The sequence below is a fragment of the Equus przewalskii genome, chromosome X (genome assembly GCF_037783145.1).
Source record: "Equus przewalskii isolate Varuska chromosome X, EquPr2, whole genome shotgun sequence".
NCBI lineage: Eukaryota > Metazoa > Chordata > Mammalia > Perissodactyla > Equidae > Equus > Equus przewalskii.
The window spans coordinates 69,310,358-69,336,669 of NC_091863.1; the positions used below are offsets into that span (position 1 = coordinate 69,310,358).

Genomic DNA, 26,312 nt, shown 5'->3' on the forward strand with positions numbered 1-26,312 from the left:
GCAGTTTAGCAGCCACTGGAGGAGCCCAAATGATGTTGGAACTCCTTCCAAGTCCCATTCCCAGAGAATTCCAGAACATTATTTGACTTGACTTTGATCTGTATAATGGAAAAAGAATTTTCCTCAGGGTGTTATTCAAAAACATTTAGAGGCAAGTGTTTAACTTTGTGATCATGTGAGGCAGTGGATACCAATTGGGGGAAACAATAGGTACTAATCAAAAAGCCTAAAAGGAAAAGTCAGGGAATAAAATGTTCATAGGGTTTATAAAAAACTCTGATATATTTTTGGGAATCTATAAGGCCATGCATATGTATAGGGCTGTAAGCATGTCCAGGGCTATGTGAATACTCAGGAAAGACTTGAGCAGGACCTAAATTCTCATCTTTGGTGGACCTTGCAGTTCCGGACAAGCAGGAAGTAAAGGTTAAATTGGCAGCCACATGGCTGAGTGTTGAAGGCATGTCTAACATGTGCACAGAGCCCTTTGTCAAATACTCAGCAACACTGGTTCCACGTTTTTAAGGAAACTCACTGTCCCATCATTAGCTTACTACAAAGCTAAGCAAGAAAGACTTTATTAAACATGTATGACCAAAAATAAAAACTTTCAAAAAAGTTTCAGAAAAGTCACTAAATAAACAATAAAAGCAAGAAACAGCAACAACAACAAAGCTGGAAGGGGATATTTCCATAGGTGCCAGATTGCAAGAGTCCATATTTAAAAAAAACTGAGCTATGCAGAGAAATCAAGGTGTAGCCCATACACAGAAAAAGAACCAGTAATAGAAACTGTGACTGAGGAACCTAGATATTAGTTCTCCTCAGCAAGGACTTTAAATTATTTAGGAGAAATTTCTTCAAAGAACTAAAGGAAACTCTATCCAAAGAACTAAAGAAAAATATGGAAAAGATATCTCACCAAATAGAGAATATAAATAAAGAGATATATATCATAAGATAGAACCAAATAAAAGTTCTGGATCAAAAAGTACAATAACTTAAGTGAAAAATTCACTAGAAATGCACCACAACAGATTTGAGCTTGCAGAAGAATCAGTGAACTCGAAGACTGGTAAATTGAGATGATACATTTTTGAGGAATATAAAGAAAAAAGAATGAAGAAAAGTGAACTTTAGAGTTCAGATGAGCTTCAGAAATTAGTGAGACGCTATGCAACATACCAACACACACAAAATGGGAGTCCTGGAAGAAGAGGAGAGAGTGAAAGTGGCAGAAAGGATATTTAAAGAAATGATGATTGAAAAATTTCCAAATCAGATGAAGAAAATTAATCAACACATCAAAGATGCTCAATGAACTTTAAGTATGAGATACATACCTTTGACCATAGTCAAACTGTCAAAAGACAAAAGCGAAGAGGGAATCTTGAAAGCAGCAAAAAAGATGCCACTCATTTTGTACAAGGAACATTCAATAAAATTCACATGTGATTTCCCATCAGAAACTAAGGACACCAGAAGGCAGTGAGATGACATATCCAAAGTACTGGGAAAAAAAACTACCAAGCAATGATTCTATATAAAGCAAAATTAAGACATTCTCAAATAAAGTGAAACAAAGAATTTCTCACTAGAAGATCTGCCATAGAAGAAATTGAACAGTAACTTGAATCCACATGAAGAAATCAAGAGCACCAGTAAAGGTAATTATACTGATAAATATAAAAGACATTATAAATTCATTTTTATGTTTGTAACTCTTGTTTTTCCTCATATCTTAACTAAAAATCAACTACATAAAGCAATAATTATAAATCTGCATTGATGAGCATAAGATATATAAAGATGTAACTTTTATGACAATAATAACACAAAACAAAGAAGGGCAGAGCCATATAGGAACAAACTTTTTGTATGTTATTGAAATTAAGTCGATATTAATCTGACCTGGATTTTAATAAATTGATTGTCACATATTAAAATGGTATATTAGGAAATATTTATTTTAAATGAAAAAGGCAATAATGGAGGAATAGAGGAACAAAAATCATATAAGATATTCAAAAATATTGCAAAACAACAGGCATAAATCCCACCTGTTCAGTATATACATTAAAAGCAAGCAGATTATACAATCCAAGCATGAGGAAGAAATTCGCAGAATGAACAAAACAACATTGTTCCACTATATGTTGTGTACAAGAGATACATTTTAGATCTAAGGACAAAAATAGATTGAAAATAAAAGGACGGTAAAAGACATACCGAGTAAATAGTAGCAAAAGAGAGTAAGAGTAGCTATACTACTATCAGATAAAACAGATTTTAGGACAAACATTGTTACCAGAGGAAAATAAGCATATTATAATGATAAAAGGATTAATCTTTCAAGAATATATAAAAATTATAAATATATAGGCACTTAAATACAGAGTCCAAAAATATGTAAAAGGAAAACTGACAGAATTGAAGGGACAAATAGACAATTCAACAATAATATTGGGGACTTCAATGCTTCACTTTAAATAATGGATAGAATAAGTAGACACAAAACTAAACAGGAAATAGAAGTCTTGAATAACGTTAAAAATGAAGTTGATCTAACAGACAACTATAGAGGAAACAATCATTTCTTAAACTTTGCATTGCACAACTGTGTGTGTACATTTTATCCCTTCCAAAAGTTTTCCAAACAAACAGTTTAAACTGAACTTCTCTACCTTTCCAGAGTTCTCTCTGACTCATTTTAATTGTACTTCTCATGTTGTAGGTACACAGTCCTGGTCACTGATCTCCAAACATTTCCTATTTTTCTCATATCTAGGGAATTTCTCATATTGTTTCCTCAACATGTAAGACTCCCACCCACATATTTACTATAAACATTCTAACAATATTTCCAAGTTCAGGGCAAATATTAACTCTTTGATGGAACCATACCTACTTCCACAGTCAAGAGTAACTTTTGAATTCCCATAGAACTAACTTCCTTGCTTGCTTGCTTGCTTGCTTCCTTCCTTCTTCTTTCCTTTCTTCTGCCTTTCTCTTTCTTCCTTTCTTTTAGCAAATATTTTAATAACATTTAGCATCTTAAATAATTACAGGTCATCTCTCCCTTTCCAGAAAATAATCCCAATCAAGATACGGGAGAATATTTTTGTCATTGGCACTTTCAGAGTGCCTGACATATAGAAGTGATATATCATTGAACAAATAAAAGAATGAACAAGAAATTGGATAATAATATATCTTAAAAGAGAAATATAAAACCAAATCATGTTATTTGACATGGTAGCCATAACTCTTGGGGAAATATATTTCTAAGGTCTTTCTTTAGGTGAACATATCACAATCTTGAGTGGCTTAACACAAAAAATATCCATGTTAGTATCAAAATGTTCTTATTAAATATTTAGTTACTTAACCCCACTATACTTCTTTATTCTCCAATTTCTAATAAAATTGATTTAATTAAGCAATAATTTCTTTCATTTCACATTTTTTTCTGATGCTCTGTAAAGAAATATTATCTAGATTGTGGGAAAAAAAAATCAGTGTAGGAGATCCCAGCTTTCCTGTCCTTCTACGAAGACCAATCATCAGACAACTATCCACAAAAACCAAAACAAAAGCAAAAAAACAGTTCTGGGATATCTCTAGAAGCCACTTAGAAACTGTTAGCAATACTGTGGAACAAAAAAAAAAACACCCTGAGAGTAACAACACAAGAAGAGAAAGAAGACAGCTTCATTTTGCTTGCATCATTCCATTCCCCAAGCTGGCATTGTTCAGTGCCAGTAAGAAACTTGTTGGCTAATAAGAATTCCTCTTGCCAGGAAAGTAAGAGTGCAACATGAACAAACAACTTCTCTAGCTTTTCCTGGCACTGCATAAAGGTCTCATTTCAGTTTTACCCTACCCAGATTGGCAAAGAGAGTTGGGTAGGAACAAGGAAGAAAAGCAGGGGCTATTATTAAAAAGCACACATGTGGAGTGATTCTTGTTCATGGAGACCTGTCCTGCACTGTGTGAATAAAGAAAACCTCATTTAAATTCGAGTTGGAAGCCCTGAAGGGGGAGCTCTCATGCATTATCACTTGTTGCCATCCTTAGACCCCAAATAGGAAGAGACATGCCTTTCATCCACAACAGGAAGCAGCTTACTTTACTGCCCCAGCAGCAGGAAGGAAGATTTTCTCCTTACCCAGCAATAGCCCCACCAATGAGAAACCAACACACTCATCCAACGAGAAGTTCAAATTCTTATTCTCCTCCAATGGACTTTTGTTCAAAAGAGCCCTTCACAACTTCCTTCTTTGCTATATAAAAGCAAGCCCTTCTCCTTTGTTCTCTATACTTGCCTATGGTTTGCCATGGTTTGCATTTCCTAAATTGAAATTTATCTGTTATTCCCAAATAAACTCATGTTTCTGATAAAATAACTGCCCATTTTAATGTTAAACAAGACAAACTCAGCAGCTTCTGCCACTGACAAAGTTACCAGCTGGCTGTGCTGATCTTGCCAAATGTCCCACATTTAGATTCACTAGCACCAGCTGCTTCAGTCCCTTCCTATCCCCCAACCCCCCACCAACTCCACCCTGCTGGAGCCCAGACCCACACCAGTACCATCCAAGGTTCCTGTGGCTATTCAGGTGTAAGATTCCAGATGCCTGAGTCTCTATCTGCCCCCACCAGAGCTGAGGATTACACTAGCAGCCAGCTCAGGATTCTACAGATCTACAAGTGCAAGACACCAGCCCAGGTGCCCTCAACTGGCCCCCACTACCATACCTGTGCTTGCAGCTAGCCCCTCCACGAGTGTACCAGAAGACCAGCAGCCTGGCAACTATCATTGGCCTCCAATGTAGCATATCCACATGGAGGGGAGATTGGGCAGCACTGACAACCAGAGCCTCCTACAGCTGCTTGTGGGCATAGATCAGGCTCTGCTTTCTATAATGGGCCAGTATCACCATGTGCACCTCTAGATAGCCCTTCCAGATTTGATCCTGCATTCTCCAGCCCAATCCCCATCAGCAGCCCTCACTACAATGTGCATACACAGGAGGAAAAGTATGCAGTCACAGGAGAGCATGCCAACATTCAGGATGTTCACAGATAATTTCAGGTCCAGGTCAGACCTTGCCTTCTGTCATTGGCTGGCACCACAACATCACCTGTAGATTGCCCCTCAGGGCATGCACCTGCAAGCCCCCGGACCAACTCTCATCATTGGACTCCAGAGCGGTGTGCACACCCAGGGGGAGAGAGTGCAGCCACAGGACAATATACCAACATCAAGGGCTCCCAGAACTGATTACAGGTTTTGATCAGGCCCTGCCTTCTGTTATTGACCAGCACTACTATGCCCACCTGTAGATAGTCCTTCCAGCTGTGGACATGCATGTCCCCGAGCCTGACCTCCATTACTGACCTTCACTGCAGTATATATACCAGAGGGTAGAGGGTAAAGCTATAAGAGAGAACACTGACACACAGGTTATTTCTGGGACTAGTGAGCCCATAGCTGGGCCTGGCCCTTGCTACCTGCTCTGACCTTCATCACTACAAGTATATCTATAAGTGACCTCTGCCACTACATGGGCACCCGCAGCTGGCTTCCACATCCAAGTGTGTGCACATCAGTGGCTAAGGCTGCCACTACTGCTTGCCCTGGTCCCTAGTTACTGGTCCTGGAGATGCTACTTAGGAGCCCAACGGTCCTTGCAGCCACTGTGGACACCCTGCAGTGCTCACTAAAGATTATACAGTTGTTGATATTGTGGACCCCATTGGTCTGAGCCAAAGAGACATCACACACCTGTCAGATCTGTTATCAGCACACATCATTACACATGGCACCCCACATGACTAGATCCAGAGTCACAGTATGATCCAGTGTGCCCCATCTGCAAGTAAAAGGCTCCTCTTACCTAAATCAGTCCATAAAGTCTGGCAGAGATTATTGCTTCTTCAAATGTGCAGACACCTATGCAAAGCTACAGGGATCATGAAGAATCAAGGAAACAAAAATCCAACAAAGGAATATAGTAAAGCTCCAGAAACTGGCTCCATAGAAATATAGATCCAGGAATTTCCCAACAAAGAATTCAGAGTAACTTTTTTAAGATGTTCAGAGAGCTACAACAGAACATTGATAATTTAATATCACAAAAATAAGACAAGAACAAAATGAGAAGCTTGACAAAGAAATAGAAAACATAAAAAAGAACCAAACAAAAATTTTGGAACTGAAGAATAAAATGACTGAACTGAAGATTCAACAGAGAGCTTCAACAACACACTTGAACAAGCAGAAGAGAGAATCAGTGATCTGGAAGACAGATCAATTAAAATTATACAGTTAGCAGAGCAAAAAAAAAAAAAAAAAAGAATGAAAATTAATGAGGAAATCCTGTGGGAAACCATCATGAATAATGTATTCATTACTGGAGTCCCAAAAGAAGAGAGAAAAGAGTAGAAAGCTAATTTAAAGAAATAATGTCTGAGAACTTCCCAAACACAGAGACATTCAAGTTCATGAAGCTAATAGGTCACTTCAAAATTTCATCCAAAATGTTCTTCCCCAAGACACATAATAATAAAATTGCCTAAAACCAAAGACAAAAAAATAATTTTAAAGCAGGAAGAGAAAATAATTCTCTCATACAAGGAAACCCTCATAAGGTCATCAACACATTTCTCAGCAGAGCTCTTACAAGCCAGGAGAAAATGTGATGATATCTTTGAAGTGGTAAAAGAAAGAAATCACCAACCAAAAATACTTTACCCAACAAAGTTGTTCTTCAGAATTGAAGGCAAAATAAAGATTTTCCCTAATAAACAAAAGTGGGGAATTAATCCACACTAAACCTTCATTACAAGAGGTTCTTCAAACTAAAACAAAAGGATTCTAATTCATAACATGAAAACATATGAAAATATACAACACACTGGTAAAGATAATCTTGTAGTCAGATACAGAATATCCTAACACTGCAATATGGTGATGTGCTAGCTACTTAACTCTAAAATAAAGTTTAAAAGGCAAAAGTATTAAAAACAGCTATAGCTCCAACAATTTGTTAAAGGATGCACAATAAAAATGTAAATGAGGTCATAAAAAACAAAAAGGATGGAATAAAAGGATAGACTTTTATATGCAATCAAAGTTAATTGTTTACAGCATAAAATAGACTGTTATGTCTATAAGATGTTTTATGTAAACTTCATGGTAACTGCAAAGCAAAAATCTACAATTGATATACAAAAGATGAAGAAAACAGAATCAAAGCATGCCACTATGGAAAATTGTAATTTACACAAGAAAGCAGCAAGAGAAGCTAAAAAGAAAAATGGAAGTACAGAACAGTCAGAAAAAAAAATAATAAGATGGCTTGAGTAAGTCCTTACCTATCAACAATTACTCTAAATATTAATGGATTGAATTCTCCAATCAAAAGGTGTAGGGTAACTGGATAGACAAAAAATCGAAGATTAGACTATATGCTGCCTAAAAGAGACTCACCTCTGCAATAAGGACACATAGATTTAAAGTGAATGGATAGCAGAAGGTATTCTATGCAAGTAGAAACCAAAAGAGAGCAAAGGTACCTATACTAATATCAGACAAAGTAGACTTTAAGCTAAAAATAGTAACAAGAGATAAAGATGGTGATTATATGATGATAAAGGAGTGAATTCATCAAAAATATATAACAATCATAAATATTTACGAACCCAACTTTGGAACACCTAAATATATTAAGTAAATACAAACAGATCTGAAGGAAGAAATAGACAACAATACAATAATAGAAGGGACTTGAATAACCACTTTCAACAATGGATAGATCATCCAGACAGATAATCAACAAGGAGACACTGTACTTAAAGCATTCTTTAGAGCAAATGGATCTAACAGGCATGTACAAAATATTCCATCCAACAGCAGCAGAATGCACATTGTTCTCAAGTGCATACAGAACATTCACCAGGGTATATAACATGGTAAGCCACAAAACAAGTCCTAGAAATTTAAGAAGATTGAAATTATACCAATGATAATTTTACTGATCACAGCAATATGAAATTATAAACCAATAACAGGAGGAAAGCTGAAAAATTTACAAATATGTGGAGATTAAATAGCATTCTCCTGAGCCCATGTTGTTGAGTGCCTAGCAGTTAAAATGTGGCATGTGTTGCTTCAGTGGAAGGGGTTTGATTCCCAGCCATGGAGTTACACCACTGGCCTGTCAATAGCCATACTGTGGGTCTCACATAGAAGAACTAGACAACTTAAAACTAGAATATACAACTATGTACTGAGGCTTTGGGGAGGAAAAATAAAACAAAAAAATGAATGAAAAGTGAGGAAGACTGGCAACAGATGATAGCTCAGAGTGAATCTTTCCCAACAAAAAATAAAAACAAAAACATGCTCCTGAGCAATCAACGGTCAAAGAAGAAATCAAAAAGTAAATCAAGAAATATCTTGAAACAAATGAAAATGGAAGTGCAGCATATATCAAAACCTATGAGATTTTGCAAAAGCAGTTCTAAGAGGGAAGTTTGTAGTGATATGTCTACAATACAAAACAAGAAAGATCTCAAATAATCAACCTCATTCACACCTCAAGGAACTAGAAAAAGAAGAACAAGCTAAGCCCAAAGTGACCAGAAGAAAGGAATTAACAAAGACCATAGATCTTCCAACAAAGGTGATCACCTTTCAACAAAGGTGAAATAAATTAAATAGAGACCAGAAAAAACAATAGAAAAGATCAATGAAATTAAGAGCTGGTTTTTTGAAAAGGTAAACAAAACTGACAAATCTTTAACTAGATTAACTCAGAAACACAGAAAGGACTCAAATAAAATCAGAAATAAAAGAGAAGACGTTATGACTGATACCACAGAAATACAAAAGATCATGAGAGACTACTATGAACAATTATATGACAATAAACTGGATAACCTAGAAGATATGGATAAATTCCTAAAACTTACAACCTACCAAGACTAAATGATAAAGAAGTAGAAAATCTGAACATACCAATATCGAGTAAGAAGACTGAATCAGTAATAAAAACCTCCTAACACAGAAAATCCCAAGAAGGACCAGATGGTTTCACTGGTGAATTTTAGCAAACATTTAAAGAAGAATTAACGCCAATCCTTCTCAAACTTTTCCAAAAATTTGAAAAGGAAGGAATACTCCCAAACTCATTTTATGAAGCTAGATAAGGATACCACAAGAAAAGAAAATTAGAGACAGATATCTCTTATAAATATATATGCAAAAATTTTCAATAAAATATTAGCAAATTGAACTCAACAGCACATTAAAAAGATCATTCACCTTGATCGAGTAGGGTATATCTCTGGGATGCAAGGATGTTTCAGCATATGCAAATCAATAAATGTGATACACTACACTGATAGAATAAAAGAATATCATATGGTCACCTCAATAGATACATAGAAAGCATTGATAAAGTACAGCATCTTTCATGATAAAAACCCTCAACAAATTGGGTATAGAGGGAACAAATCTCAACACGATAAAATCCATATATGACTAACCCACAGCCAGCATCATACTCAATGGTGAAAGGTTGAAAGCATTTCCTCTAAGACTAGGAACAAGACAAGGGTGCCTACCCTCACTACTTTTATTCAATATAATACTGAAAATCTTAGCCAGAGCAATCAGGCAAGTAAAAGAAATACAAGGCACACAAATATGAAAGAAAGAAGTAAAATTGACATTATGTGAAGATAATATGATCTTATATATAGAATATCCCAAACACTCAACAAAAAATCTTTTGGAACTAATCAGCAAACTCAGTAAAGTTTCAGCATACAAAATGATACAGAAAATAGTTACATTTCTATACAATAACAACAAATATCTGAAAAAGAAGTTTAAAAAAGCGCCATTCACAATAGCATTAAAAAACAATAAAATACAAAGGAATAAACCTAAACAAAGAGGTGAATGATCCATACACTGAAAACTACAAGACTTTGATGAAAGAAATTGAAGAAGACAAAAACAAATGGAAAGATACTCAGTGTAAATGGATTGGAAGTATTAATATTGTTAAACTGTCTATATTACCCCAAACCATATATAGATTCAATTCATTGTCTATCAAAATTCTAATGGAGTTTTTCACAGAAATAGAAAAAACAATCCTAAAATTTGTATATAGCCACAAAAGTTCTCAGATAGCCAAAGCAATTCTGAGAAAGAAGAACAAAGCCAGAGGCATCATATTTCCTAATTTTGAACTACACTATAAAACTATTGCAATCAAAACATTACTATTCTTTCATAAAAATAGACATATAGATCAATGGAACAGAATCAAGAGCCCAGAAATAAACCCACACGTGTATGGGCAACTATTATTTGACAAGAGAGTCATAGTACTCAGGGAAAGAACAGTCTCTTCAATAAATGGTGTTGTGGAAATTTAGATAACTGTATGCAGAATAAAATTAAACCCCTTTCTTATACCACTCAAAACCTGAACTCAAAATAGATTAAAGACTTATATTTAAGACCTGAAACCATAAAGCAGGAAAAATTTCCTTAACATTGGTATTGGCAGTAATTTCCTGGATATGACAGCAGAAGCACAAGCAACAAAAACAAAAATAAATAAATTGGACTATATCAAACTAAAACACTTCAGCACAGCAAAAGAAACAATAAGCAAAATGAAAAGGCAACTTATGGAATGGGAGAAAATATTTGACAATTATATATCAGATCATGAGTTAATATCCAAAATATATAAAGAACTCATACAAGTCAGTCAAAAAGCTAAAAACCTGATTTAAAAATGGGCAGAATAACTGAATAGACATTTTTCCAAAGAAGATATGCGAATGGTTAGCAGGTACATTAAAAGACGATTAACATTCTTAATCATCAGGGAAACACAAATCAAAACCACAATGAGATATTGCCTCACACCTGTCAGAATGGCTATCATCAAAGAAGACAAGAGATAACAAGTGTGGCCTGGGTTGGACAAAAGGGAACCACAGTGAACTGTTGGTGGGAATGCTAATTGGTATAGCCATATAAAACACAGTATGGAGGTTCCTCACAAAATTAAAAATAGAACTATCATATAATCCAGCAATCCCACTTCTGAGTATATATCCAAAGCAATTGAAATCAGGATCTCATAGAGGTACCTGCATTCTCATGTTCATTGTAGCATTAGTCACAGTAGCCAAGGTATGGAAACAACCTAAATGCCTGTCAATGGGTGAATGGATAAAGATGTGGTATATATATAATGAGAAAGAAGCCACAAGAAGGAAGGAAATCCTGCCATTTGCGAAAATTTGGATGGACATTGAGAATATTATGCTAAGTGAAATGTCAGAGAGAGAAAGACAAATACTGTATGACGTCACATATATGTGGAACCCAAAAACGTCAAACTCATAAAAATGGAGAGTACAGCAGTGGTTCCCAAGGGTTTGGGGATGGGGAAAATGGGGAGATACTGGTCAACGGGTACAAACTTCCAATTATAAGATTAACAGGTTTGGGAATCTAATGCATAGCTTGGTGATTATAGCTAATAATACTGTTTCATGTACAGTCATACATTGCTTAAAATGGGGATGCATTCTGCAAGATGCATTGTTAGGCAGTTTCATCATATGTGAACCTCATAAAGTGTACTTGCACAAACCCCTATGGCATAGACTATTATACACCTAGGCTATGTGGTATAGCCTAATGTTTCTAGGCTACAAACCTATATAGCATATTACTTTACTGAATACTGTAGGCAATTTTAACACAATGCCAAGTATTTGATAGGTAAGGCCTAGGACATTACTGTACCCTACCATAGACTTTATAAACACTGTACACTTAGACTACACTAAGTTTAAGAAAACAATTTTCTTTATTAATAAATTAACATTAGCTTCCTGTAACTTTATTACTTTATAAAGTTTTAATTTATTTTAACTTTTTGACTCTTTTGTAGCTTAAACACTCTTTTGTAGCTTGACACTTAGCTTAAAACACGAACACATTGTACAGCTATACAAAAATATTTTTTCTTTATATCCTTATTCTATAAACATTTTTCTATTTTTAAAATTGTTCATTGGGGCTGGCCCTGTGGCCACGTGGTTAAGTTTTGGCACTCTGCTGCATCGGCCCAGGGTTTTGCCAGTTCCACCCTGGGCGCAGACATGGCACCACTCATCAAGCCATGCTGAGGCAGTGTCCCACGTGCCACAACTCGAAGGACCCACAATTAAGAATATACAATGATGTACCGGGGGGATTTGCGGAGAAAAAAGGAAAAAAACCAAAATCTTTAAAATTGTTTATTATTTTACTTTTTAAAAAACGGAGAAACAAACCTACACATTAGCCTAGGTCTACACAGCATCAAGATTATCAATATCACTGTCTTCTACCTCCACATCTTGTCTCACTGGAAGGTCTTCAGGGGCAGTAACATGCATGGAGCTGTCATATCTTATGATAACAATGCCTTCTTCTTGAATAACTCCTGAAGGACCTGCCTGAGATTCTCCTTGAGGAGGTGTCACTCTTTTCAGACATTATCCATGGTAGTTTACTTGGTTTGTTTCTTTATTTCATCATAGATTTGCTTGTAAACAGATAATTCCCCATAAACATTCCTTTCTATTAATGAAAACCTTTCAGTGTTGGGGTCCATGTTTTCAGACTTTATACGGAGCTTGTTGAGGTCTGCAAAGCCCTTCGCTGTGAATTTTCTTGTAGATTATTTTTATTATTCTCCTGCAGTTTGCTTTTCTCTTGACTCTTCTTCAGCTATGTGCTTCTGTTCCAGTTCCAACAACTCCATTATTAGTCAATTGAAGGAAACACCTCTAGGAGCTCCTCAGTGTCATCCTCACTCACACTCAGGTTAAAGTTGTTTGCCATCTCACATACAGCTTGTTGATTTTTGCAAACTCCTCACCCTTGGCAAATCCTTTGAAGTCATGGATGAACCAGTTGAACGTCTTCTTCCAGATGCAACTCATACACTCCTTGGTGACATCACTCCAAGCCCAAGCAAGGTTCTTGATGCAGTCGTAGATGTTGTAATTCATCCAGAACTGCATCAGTGTCTTCTCAATATCTTCCTCAGTTGCAGCAATACCCTGGGCAATGGTCCTTCTCAGATAGTAGGCCTTGAAAACTGCTATTACTCCTGATCCATTGATTGGATCAAAGCAGTGGTGGATGGAGGGAGAAATACTGCTTTGATATTGGCATGAAAATCATCAATAATAGGATGATGTCTGAAAGCATTAACAAAAATAAGCAAAAATCTGAAAGGTATGTTACTCTATAAATAGTACGTCTCCATTTTGCTGGTGTAGAGATTCAGGAAGACATTTTGGAAAAGAAACTGAGTCACCCATGAATTCGTTTCTTCTGGGGTACACTGAGAGTGTGCTTATTGATATGCTTGAAGGCCCTGGGGTTCTCATTGTGCCAGATCTCAAAGGGTTTAAATTTGTACCCTGCAACATTGCCCCCAAGCAAGACTGTTATCCTGTCCTTAAAAGCCTTGAAACCTGGCATTGACTTTGCCTCCTATGGATGAAAGTCCTTTCAGGCATTCATTTCTAGAATGGGGAGATTTCATCCATATTGAATATTTTATCGGGCAAGTAATTTTCCTCCACAGTCAGCTTATCCAGAGTTTCTAAACATTCTCTAGCTGCTTTCACATTAGGACTCTCAGACTCACCACTCACTTTCACATTATGTAATCAATAACAATTCTTGAATCATTTAAATTACTCAAAGTTTGCAGTAAATTCAACATCATAGACAGGTTCAGCCTTTTAACATCACAAAGCTTTTGCTTTGGCTGTGATTGTCATGGTACTGAGAGGGGTAAACTTCTTTGTCTGGTCTTCAATCCAGGTCAGTAGAATTTTCTCCATGTCTAATATAGGTCCTTCTTGAATTGTATTAGTCTCACTGCCTTCAGTGAAGAAGTTCCTTTAACAGCTTCCATCACTTTGTTCTTGTTCTTCAAGATCATAGCTATGGTGGAATGGGACACGGTTGACTGTTGAGCAATAACCATCACTGATTTTCCACCCTTGTAGTCCTAATCACTTTTAATTTTGTTTTCAGGTCAATCACTCAATGTGGCCTCTAAATGGCAACATTAGCAGTGGATTTTGTATGCTTAGAGGCTGTGAAGAACAAAACAACATGAGATTAAATCAAGCACAAGAGAAAATGATACAATCAAGAGACACAGTAGACACAAGGTATGTGAGACTGATGCATACCATGACATACTATTTGATAGTGTAATTTTTTTATAAGTAGAAAGAATACATTCTAAAATAACAATAAAAAGTATAGTGTAGTACGTATATAAACCAGTAATATAGTCATTTATTATCATTATCAATTATTATGTATGGTCCATAATTGTATGTGCTATACTTTTATACAACTGTCAGTGCAATAGGTTTGTTTATGCCAGCATCACCACAAACACATGAGCAATGCATTGTGCTACAACATTGCAATGGTCATGATGTCACTAGGCGATAGAAATTTTTCAACTCCATTGTATGCAGTTTATTGTTGACTGAAATGTTGTTATGTGGCACATGACCATACTAGAATGTTGCTAAGAGTGTAGCTCTTAAAAGATTTTTACCACAAAAAAGAAATGGTATATATGTAACAGGATGGAGGTGGTAGGTAATACTATGGTGGTAATAATTTCACAATTTATGAATGTATCAAATCAAGAGTTTGTATACTTAAACTTACACAATTTTATGGGTTAATTATAATCATACGTCAATAAATCTGGAAAAATTACATTGTGCACCTTAATTTTACACAATATTATGTCAATTATATTTCAATAAAGCTGGAAAAATAGCATTTAAATAATATATTGTCATGGTTTGAATGTTAAGACAATTGCATCTTGTTTGGATATAAATATTTCCTTTACTATTTAACAAATGTGTATTCTTTGCAGTCAAATATTTATTTCTATCTTCCTCGGTATTTACCATAATGCTTCTATATTGTATGTTTTAAATGCTTATAAATAGACAATTTTTGTGACACGTTTTGAACATTTCATTTTGAAAAAATACTCACAAAAGGGTACAAAGAAATGTAAAGGAAGCCCCATGACTATTCTCCCATCCTCTACCAATGTTAAAATATTACATAATTATAGCACAGTATCAGAACTAAGGAATTCACATTAGTAAAATTCATAGAGCTTATTTATATTTTGCCAGTTATACATGCACTAATTTGTGTCTGTGTAGACCCATGCAATTTTATCACACATGTAGCTTTGTGTATCTGCCACCAAAATCAAGATACTCAATTATACCATCATTATAAGACTCCCTTGTGTTACCGTTTTGTAGCCACACCCATGCCCTCGCACACTAAACATAGCCAACCACTAATATGTTTATTATGTTTATAATTTTGTCATTTAAAGAATGCTATATAAATGGAATCGTATTATATGTATCTTTTCAATACATATCACTCAGCATACTTCTTGAAAGATTCAGTCAAGTGTTGCACATATCAATAGCTCATTCATTTTTATTGCTAAGTAGTATTTTGTGGTATGGATGTACAACACTTTGGGCAGCCATTCAGCCATTGAATGACATTTGGATAGCTTCCTACGTTTGGTAGTTATGAATAAAGTTTCCATAAACATTGGTGTCAAAATTCCTGTGTGAAAATGTCTTCATTTCTCTGAGATGAATGCCCAAAAATGCAATTTTTCTGCCATGTAGTAAGTTCAATTTTAGTTTTGAATTGAAACATTTAAATTATTTCCAGAATGGTGCACCATATTACATTTCCAAGAGGAATGCATACGTGACCAAGTTTCTGCATTTTCACCAGAATTTTGTTATTATTATTTTTAATTTTACACTTTTTGATAGGTGTATAGTGATGATATCTTATTATGGGTTTAATGCGTTGCATTTCTTTAATGGCTAGTGATGTTAGCGTTTTTTATGTGTTTATTTGTCATCCGTATATCCTCTTCAGTGATATGTCTGTGCATCGCTTTGGCGACTTGCTATTTTTTTTAGTGTCAACTTTTGAAACGTCTGTGAGTTATTTTAAGTTATTTTTTGCATAAGATTGTGGTTGTTATTATTACTGTTATATTGCCTACGGATGTCCAATTACTCCAACACCATTTGTTTAAAACCACATCCTACATCAAATTGCTTTTGCCCATTTTAAAATTTAATTGTGTATGTTTGTGTGGGTCTGTTTCTGGATTCTTAATTCTGTTCTACTGATTTATGAGTTTATCCTTCTACCAACACTACACTGTAGTGCTTACTAAAGGTGTATAACATGTCTTAACCCCCGGAAAAGTGATTCTTCCTACTATACTCTTTTTTTTTTAAAGATCAGCCCTGAGCTGACATTTGTTGCCAATCTGTCCTTTTCTTCTTCTCCCCAAAGCTCCCCAGTACATAGTTGTATATTCTAACTATAGGTCCTTCTAGTTCTGCCATGTGGGATGCCACCTCAGTATGGCTTGATGAATGGTGCTAAGTCTGCACCCAGGTTCTGCATCTGTGAAACCCTGGGCCACCAAAGTGGAGTGTGCAAACTTAACCACTTGGCCACAGGACTGGCCCCTTCCTACTATATTCTTATTTTATTAAAAAATTGGCATTCTAATGCATTCCCTTTCTGTGTTAATTTAAAAATGTTTGTCTACGTCTACAAAGAACTTTGCGGGATTTTGATAGGGATTGCATTAAATGTATATTGGTTTAGGGGGAATTGACACATTTAAATATTTAGTTTTCCAATCCAAGAAAAAGATATATCTCTCTATTTTTTCAAGTCTTCTTTGATTTCTTTTATTAACATTTTGTAATTTTCTACATTTAGAGCCTGTAAATGTTTTGTTACATTTATACACAAATATTTCAATTTTTTGGAGGAATTTTAAATAGTATTGCATTTTTATTTCAATTTACATATGTTTATTGTCAGAATATAGAAATACAATCATTATTTGAATATTGGTCCTCAATCTCTAATCTTACAGAACACATTGAACATTAGATTTTAGAAGCAAATTATTATCTCACGCAATAGCCTGCTTAAAACCTATCAATGATTTCCTGTTAGAGATAAATAAAAAGTGAATTTCTTATAAGTATATAAAGCCCTGCTTATTCTGTTTCCCACTGGTGTCCCCAAAGTCATGCTCTTGTTTATCTCCTCTACAGTCTTCTTTCCCATGGCCTTCTTTCTGTGACTCCAACAAACTGAATACATTTTGCATTATGGGTTTTTGCTTTTGCTGTTTCTTCTGTTTGGAAAGCTTTTTCCTTTTTTCTTCAGTTGAGTACGTTCTTCATGTCATTCAGGTCTCAACTCAAATATAAACTCTATTGAGAAATATTCACTGGTCAACAACTCTAATTTTGCCCATTTACCCCGAACTCATCAATTCCCGGTGACTGTATCATATTATCTTATTGAATTTCTCCGTAGTGCTTGTCATGTCAAAAATGATCTTAGTTTTGCACTAATTTATAAACACCATGAGAAAAGGAAGATTGTTTGTTTCCATAACCTGTCCCCCAATTATAGAAAACTTGGCATACAGAAAGTACTTAATTAGTGTTTGTTGAATAAAACATTCTTGAAAAATCCAAAAACATTTTTGACATTTTAAAACAATTACATTAAAGTCAAAAGTTATGTTGCTCTAATAAAACAAACTTTATATATGATTTTGAAAACTATTTTACATTATATAGATAATTCAATATATTGATTACACTAACAATCACTTTATCATCAGGCATAAAATGTAATAAATTATGTTGATAATTTATGTTACAATTTGTATTAAAATATTATTTGAGGTTCCATTTTTTCTAAATGGTATTTTATTTCTCAAAGGAATTGGACCACTTTCACATTTTCACATAGACTTAGCTGATAAGTCTTATTTTTAGACAGATGACTGAACAGATTGTCTTTCATAGAAGACTCACTCTCACACTTTAAGTTGAAAGAGATATAAATCTTAGAATAGAGTGAAAACAATAATATCTTCTTTTAATACAGAATGGACACTACAGAATAGAAAAATAAACTTTTCTTCCAAACTTGTAGGTCTAGCAAAAATATGTGATGGTAAGTGTTGGGGGAATTTTAACTACATAGAGAATGTCTAGATAATATGTGGTGGATACACACCATAGAGTTCTATGTAGGAATTATAAGCATCAGACCAGAAGTACATACAGCAACATATATCTTATAGACTTAATGCTGAATTAAAATTAAGTGCTGAATGACAATTAAGAAATGGAAAGAAATATACAATACAATATCAATTATGAAACCTAAAAATAGATGCTAATATGGCAATTTCACTCTAGGTATTTACCCAAAGGAAATGAAAGCATGAATCCACATAAAGAGTTATAGAAAAATGTACATAGCAGTGTGATTCATAATATTCCAGAACTGAAAACAAGAAAAATATCCATCAACACTTGAAGAGATTAAAAAGAAACTTTTGTACTTATTTAAGTGAGAAAAAGAAGACCACAAAGGAATGAGAAAATTGTCCAAAAAAAAAAAAAAGCAATAAAATCACTGGAAAAGGCAAAAATACAGTAAAGGTAGTGGATTAACCACCTATGAAGATAATATGAAGGTCAAAAGACAAAAATACTAAAATTATGTATTTCAATGATAAGAGGGTAATGGGTACACACACACAAAAAGGGATTAGATATGATACTAAAAATTTAAAATGTGAGAGGAGAGGAGTAAAAGAGTAGAGCTTTTAGAAAGAGGTCAAATTAAAGAGACCATCAACTCAATATAAATTGCAACATACATAGACTATTGTATGTGAACCTCATGGTAATCAAAACCAGAAACCTATAATAAATACACAAATAATTTAGAGAAAACGACCCAAACAATACTAAAGAAAGTCAGCAAACCACAATGGAAGGGAACAGGAGACGAAGAAAGGAACAGAGAAGAACTACTAAAACACCCAGAAAACAAAGTAACAAAATGGCAATAAATACATACTTATCGAAAGCTACTTTAAATGTCAGTGGACTAAATGCTCCAATCAAAAGGCAGAGGGTGGCCAATTGGGTAAAAAACCAAGACCCATATACATGTTTCATACAAGAGATAAACTTCAGGCCTAAATACACTCACAAACTGAAAGTGAAGGGATGGAAAAAGACACTCTTTGCAAATAGCAATGAAAAGAAAGCTGGGGTAGCAATACTTATATCAGACAAAACAGACTTTAAAACAAAAAGTGTAACAAGCGCCAAAGAAGGGCACTACATAATGATAAAGGAAGAAATCCAACAAGAAGATATGAAACTTGTAAATATCCATGCACTCAACACAAAAGCACCAAAATATGTAAAGCAATTATTAATAGACATAAAGTGAGAAATAGACAATATCATAATAATAATAGGGAACTTTAACACCTCACTTACACCATGGATAGATCATCCGAACAGAAGATGAATAGGGAAACATTGGCCTTAAACAGCACATTAGACCAGATGGACTTAGTGGATATATATAGTACATTCCATCCAAAAACCACAGAATACACATTCTTTTCAAATGCATGTGGAAAATTCTCCAGGATTGATCACATGTTAGGCCATAAAACAAGTGTCAATAAATTTAAGAAGAGTGACATAATACCAACCATATTTTCTGATGACAGAGGTATGAAACTAGAAATCAACTACAAGAAGAAAATCAGAAAAGACACAAAAAATGTGGAGATTAAACAAAATGCTACTGAACAATATTTGAGTCAATGAATAAATCAAAGGAGAAATCAAAAAATACCTGGAGGCAAATCAAAATGAAAATACGACATACCAAAGTCTATGGGATGCAGCAAAAGTGATTCTAAGAGGGAAGTTCATAACAATACAGGCCTACCTCAACAAACAAGAAAAATCACAAATAAACAATCTAACAGTGCACCAAAAGGAACTGGAAAAAGAAAAACAAAGAAAGCTCAAAATCAGTAGAAAGAAGGAAATAATAAAAATCAGAGCAGAAATAAAGGAAATAAAGACTAAAAAGAACAATAGAAAACATCAATTAAACCAAGTGCTGGTTCTTTGAAAAGAAACAAAACTGACAAACCTTTAACTAGACTCACCAAGGAAAAAAAGAGAGAAGCCTCAAATAAGTAAAATTGGAAATGAAAAAGGAGAAATTACAACAGACATCTTAGAAATGCGAAAGATTACAAGAGAATAGTACAAAAAGCTATACACCAAAAAATTGGATAATCTAGAAGAAATTGACAAATTCTTAGAATCATACAACCTTCCAAAACTGAATCAAGATGAAACAGAGAATTTCAATAGACTACTCACCAGTAAGGAGATCGGACCAGTGCTCAAAAACCGCCCAGAAAATAAAAGTCCAGGACAAGATGGCTCCTCGTGAATTATACCAAACATTAAAAAAAAACTTAATACCTATCCTTTTCAAACTATTCAAAAAAATTGAAGAGGAGGGGAAGCTTCCTAACTCATTCTATGAAGCCAACATTACCCTAATACCAAAACCAGAAAAAGACAATGCACACACAAAAAGAAAATTAGAGGCCAATATCACTGATGAACATTGATGCAAAAATCTTCAACAAAATACGAGCAAATTGAATACAACAGCACATTAAAAAGATAATACACCATGATCAAGTTGGATTTATTCCAGGAATTCAGGAGTGATTCAACATATGCAAATCAATCAACAAGATACACCACATTAACAAAATGAAGAATGAAAATCATATGATCATCTAAATAGATGAAGAGAAAGCATTTGACAAGATACAGCATCCGTTTATGATAAAAAAAACTCTGAATAAAATGGGTATAGCAGGAAAGCATCTCAACATAATAAAGGCCATATATGGCAAACCCACAGATAATATTCTCAGTGGAGAAAAACTGAAAGCTATTCCTCTAATAAAGGAACCAGACAAGGATGCCCAGTTTCACCACTCATTTAACGTAGTATTGGAAGTCCTCGCCAGACCAGTCAGGCCAGCAAAAGAAATAAAAGGGATCTAAATTTGAAAAGAAGAAGTGAAAGTGTCACTCTTTGCAGATGACATGATTTTATATATAGAAAACCCTAAATAATCCACTAAAATATTTTAGAAATAATAAGTGAATATGGTCAAGTAGCTGCATACAAAAGCTACACACAAAAAAATGTTGTTTCTATACATTAACAACAAAGTAGCAGAAAGAGAAATTAAGAATACAATCCCATTTCCAATTTCAACAAAAAGAATAAAATATCTAGGAATAAACTTAACCAAAGGGATGAGAGATCTTTACACTGAAAACTATAAAACATTATTGAAAGAAATTGAAGATACAAAGAAATGGAAAGATAATCTGTGTTCTGGGACTGGAAGAATTAACATAGCTAAAATGTCCATACTTCCTAAAGCAATCTACAGATTCAATGCATTTCCTATCAAAGTTTCAACAGCATTTTTCACAGAAATAGAACAAAGAATCCTAAAACTTATATGGAACAACAAAAGAGTCCGAATATCCAAAGGAATGCTGAGAAAAAAAGAACAAATCTGGTGGTATCATACTCCCTGATTTCAAAATATACTACAAGGCTATAGTAACCAAAATGACATGGTGCTGGCACAAAAACAGGCACACATATCAACGGAACAGAATCCAGAGCCCAGAAATAAATCCACACATCTATGGACAGCTAATTTTCAACAAGGGGGCCAAGAATATACAATGGAAAAAGGGATGTCTCTTCAACAAATGGCGTTGGGAAAACAGGACAGCAACATGCAAAAGAATGAAAGTAGACCACTCTCTTACATGATCCATAAAAATTAGCTCAAAGTATCTTAAAGACTTGAATGTAAGACCTGAAACCATGAAACTTCTAGAAGAGAACATAGGCAGTACACTCTTCGACATTGGTCTTAGCAGTGTATTTTCAAGTACCATGTCTGACCAGGCAAGCGAAACAATAGAAAAAATAAATGGGACTGCATCAAACAAAAAGCTTCCATACAACAAAGGAAACAATCAACAAAATGGGAGAAGATATTTGCAAACCATATATCTGATTAAGGGGATTATATCCAAAATATATAAAGAACTCATACATCCCAACACCAAAAATCTAACAACTCAATTAAAAAATGGGCAAAAGATCTGAACAGACATTTCTCCAAAGAAGATATACAGATGGCCAACAGGTACACAAAAAGATGTTCAACATCATTTACTATCAGGGAAATGCAAATCAAAAGTACAATGAGATATAATCTCACTCCCATCAGAATGGCTATAATTAACAAGACAAGAAACAATAAGTGTTGGAGAGGATGTGGAGAGAAGGGAACCCTCATACACTGCTGGTGGGAGTGCAAACTGGTTCAGCCACTATGGAAGACAGCATGGAGATTCCTCAAAAAATTATAAATAGATCTACCATATGATCCAGCTATTCTACTGCTGAGTATTTATCTGAAGAACATGAAAACATGAATGCACAAACATACATGCATCCCTATGTTCATTGCAGCACTATTCACAATAGGCAAGACTTGGAAGCAACCCAGTTGCCCATCAAGGTATATATACACTACTCAGCCATAAGAAATGATGATATCTGGCCATTTGTGACAACATGGATGGACCTTGAGGGTGAAACAAGTCAGAGGGAGCAAGTCAAATAACATGTGATCTCACTCATAAGTAGAAGATAAAAACAATAACAAACAAACACACAGATACAGAGATTGGATTGGTGGTTACCAGAGGGGAAAGGTGGAGGAGGAGGGCAAAAGGGGTGATTACGCACATGTGTGTGGTGATGGATGGTAATTAGTCTTTTGGTGGTGAACATGATGTAATCTACACAGAAATTGAAATGTATAATGATGTATGCGTGGAATTTATATAATCTTATAAACCAATATCACTGCAATAAAAAAAAGAAAAGAAAGAAAGTACAGTGCACGATTTGACAGTACAGAGAAGGTCTCCAATTGGGGGACAGAGATGAAATAAAAAATGTTCAGCTAAAAATGGAAAGAACCCAAAAGTCTCATATGCATACTAAGGATCTTATTCAACAAAGAAAAAAATGAACTCTGATACATGCAAAAACATGAATAAATCTAAAATAAAATCTATGTTAAATGAAAGTAGTTGTACTCCAAATAGTATGTATTGAATGATTCCCTTCATGTGAGGTTCCAGAATAGGCAAATTAATTTATAATGACGGCAAACAAATCATTGGTTGTCTAGTCCTGAGGGTGGGGGAAGGGGAAGATTGATTGCAAAGAGACATGAGGAAACTTTTTGACAGGATGGATATGCTCAATATTTTGATTGCGGCAACGACATATAGGTAAATAATATGTATCAAAATTCACTGAACTATTTTGAAGTAAGTACTCTTCATTTTATTGTATGCAAATTACCTGATTAAATTTGATCAAAATACGTGTAAATAAAATAACACGACATATTTTACATGAATGCAGAAATCCTTAAAAATGCATATTAAGAACACTAGAATGGATTCTTCGTTATGTATGCATGTGTGTGAATGCTAGTGGGGAATAGAGATAAAGGAGAACGAGCGATTAAGTTAAATAAGATAGGGGCCTTGTATAGGTAATGCTTATAATATATTGTGTACTGAGAAGCATAATTAACTCAGCCTTTCATGTCTACATTCCAAGTAAGGGGTGAAAAAAGGCACCTATATAGTGAGTGATGTGTCAAATCATGTGCTAGATGCTGAGGATACCTGCCTACGTAAAGCTAATGGCAAAATGAGGGAGATAGACTTTATATGAATAATACATAAAAAGTAAATAATTATGATTACTTAAATAATTTCACCTTATAAACTTCAGAAAATACAGCAAGCCAAGGGAGCACAAAACAAACAGATGAGAGGTCTGGGTGCAGGAAGGAAAAGCATTCCTATGAAAGTGATGTTTAAGTTGAGACATTAAATATGAATAAGATTTAGCTAAGCAAACAGAGGCAAATGTTTTCAGCTAGAGCAAGTAACAGGTAATTTTGTTATGTTCTCCCATAATTACTCACATTGATCTTTTAGATTACTAATTTGGCATTCAGCAATGTCCATCTGTATTTTCAGAGCTTCTGTTGAAACTTGTTTTCTTTTTATTCAGGTAACATTGATTTATAACATTGTATAAATTTCAGGTGCACATTATTATATTTCTCCTCCTGTATAGACTATATTTTGTTCCTAACCAAGAGTTTAGTTGTCATTTGTCACCATACAAATGTGCCCATTTACTACTTTCACCCTCCCCTCAACCCCCTTCCCCTCTGGTAACCGCCGATCTGTTCTCCGTATCTATGTTTGTTTGTTTATCTTCCAGATATGAGTGAAATGAATCACTTTTGTCTTTCTCCGTCTGACCTATTTTGCTTGGCACAATACCCTCAAGGTCCATCCATGCTGTCGCAAATGGCAAGATTTCATCTTTTTTTATAGATGAGTAGAATTTCATCGTATGTATACCCCACATCTTTGTTCATCTGTTGATGGGCATTTAGGTTGTTTCAAACTCTTGGCTCTTGTGAATAATGCTGCAATGGACTTTGTGCTGCATACATCTTTTCAAATTAATGTTTTTAAGCTCTTAGGATAAATATCCAGAAATGGAATAGCTGGATCATAAGGTAGTTATATTTTTATTATTTGAGCAATCTCCATACTGTTTTCCATAGTAGCTGAACCAATTTACATTCCCACCAGCAGTTGTACAAGGGTTCTCTTTTCTCCACATCCTCTCTGATACTTGTGATTTCTTGTGTCTTTATTAATAGCCATTCTGACAGGCATGAAGTGATATCTCATTGTGATTTTGATTTGCATTTCTCTAATAATGGGTAATCTTGAACATCTTTTCATGTGCCTGTTGGACATTGTATATTTTCTTTTGAAAAATGTCTGTTGAGATCCTTTGCTCATTTTTTAATTAAATTTTTTGATATTTTTTGTTGTTTTGAGCTGTATGAGTTTTTTGAATAATGTGGATATTAACCCCTTATCAGAGATATGATTTGCAAATATATTCTCTCAGTCAGTATGTTGCATTTTCACTTCGTTAATGGTTTCTTGCTGTGCAGAAGCTTTTTCTTTGATATAATCTCATTTGTTTATTTTTACTCTTGTTTACCTTGCCTGAGGAGACATAATCCAAAAGATACTGGTAAGACCCATGTTAAAGAGCATACTACCTATGTCTACTTTTAGTTTTATGATTTCAGGTCTTACATTCAAGTCTTTAATCCATTTTGAGTTAATTTTTTGTATGGTACAAGGTAGTGGTCTGCTTTCTCTTGCATGTGTCTGTCCAATATTCCCAACATCATTTATTGAAGAGACTTTCCTTTCTCCATTGCATGTTCTTGGCACCTTTGTTAAAGATTAGCTGTCCATAGATGTGATTTTATTTCTGGGTTCTCAATTCTGTTCCATTGATCTGTGTGTCTGTTTTTCTGCCAGTCCATGCTATTTTGATTACTATAGCTTTGCAGTATATTTTGAATTCAGGGAGTGTTATACCTCAAACTTTGTTCTTTTTTCGCAAGTTCACTTTGGTTATTCGAGCTCTTTTGTTGCTTCACATAATTTTTACAATTCTTTGTTCTATATCTGTGAAAAATGTCATTGGGCCTTTGATAAGGATTTCATTAAATCTGCAGATTGCTTTAGGTATTTTGGACATTTTAACTATGTTTATTCTTCCAATCCATGATCAGGGAATATCTTTCCATTTCTTTATGACTTCTTCATTGTCTTCCAACAATACATTATAATTTTTCACGTACAGGTCTTTCACTTCCTTGGTTAAATTTATTTCTAGGTATTTTTTTTTCTTTTTGTTGAGACTGTAAATGGGATTGTAATCTTGATTTCTCTTTTTGATAGTTTTTTGTTAGTGTATAGAAATGTGACTGATTTTTGTATGTTATTTTTGTACCCTGCAACTTTACTGTATTAATTATTTCTAATAGTTTCCCCATGGTTTCTTTAGGATTTTCTGTATATAAAATCATGTCATCTGCAAATAGTGACAGTTTTACTTCTTCCTTTTGAATTTGGATCTCTTTCATTTCTTTTTCTTATGTAATTGCTATGGCTAGCACTTCCAATACAAT

At 34.6% G+C, this 26,312-nt stretch overlaps 1 pseudogene; it reads left to right on the top strand.

Moving 5' to 3' along the window:
• Positions 1-12,996: 12,996 nt before the first annotated feature.
• Positions 12,997-26,312, top strand: part of LOC103542041 (proteasome subunit alpha type-1-like) — a 94,766-nt pseudogene continuing 81,450 nt past the window's right edge.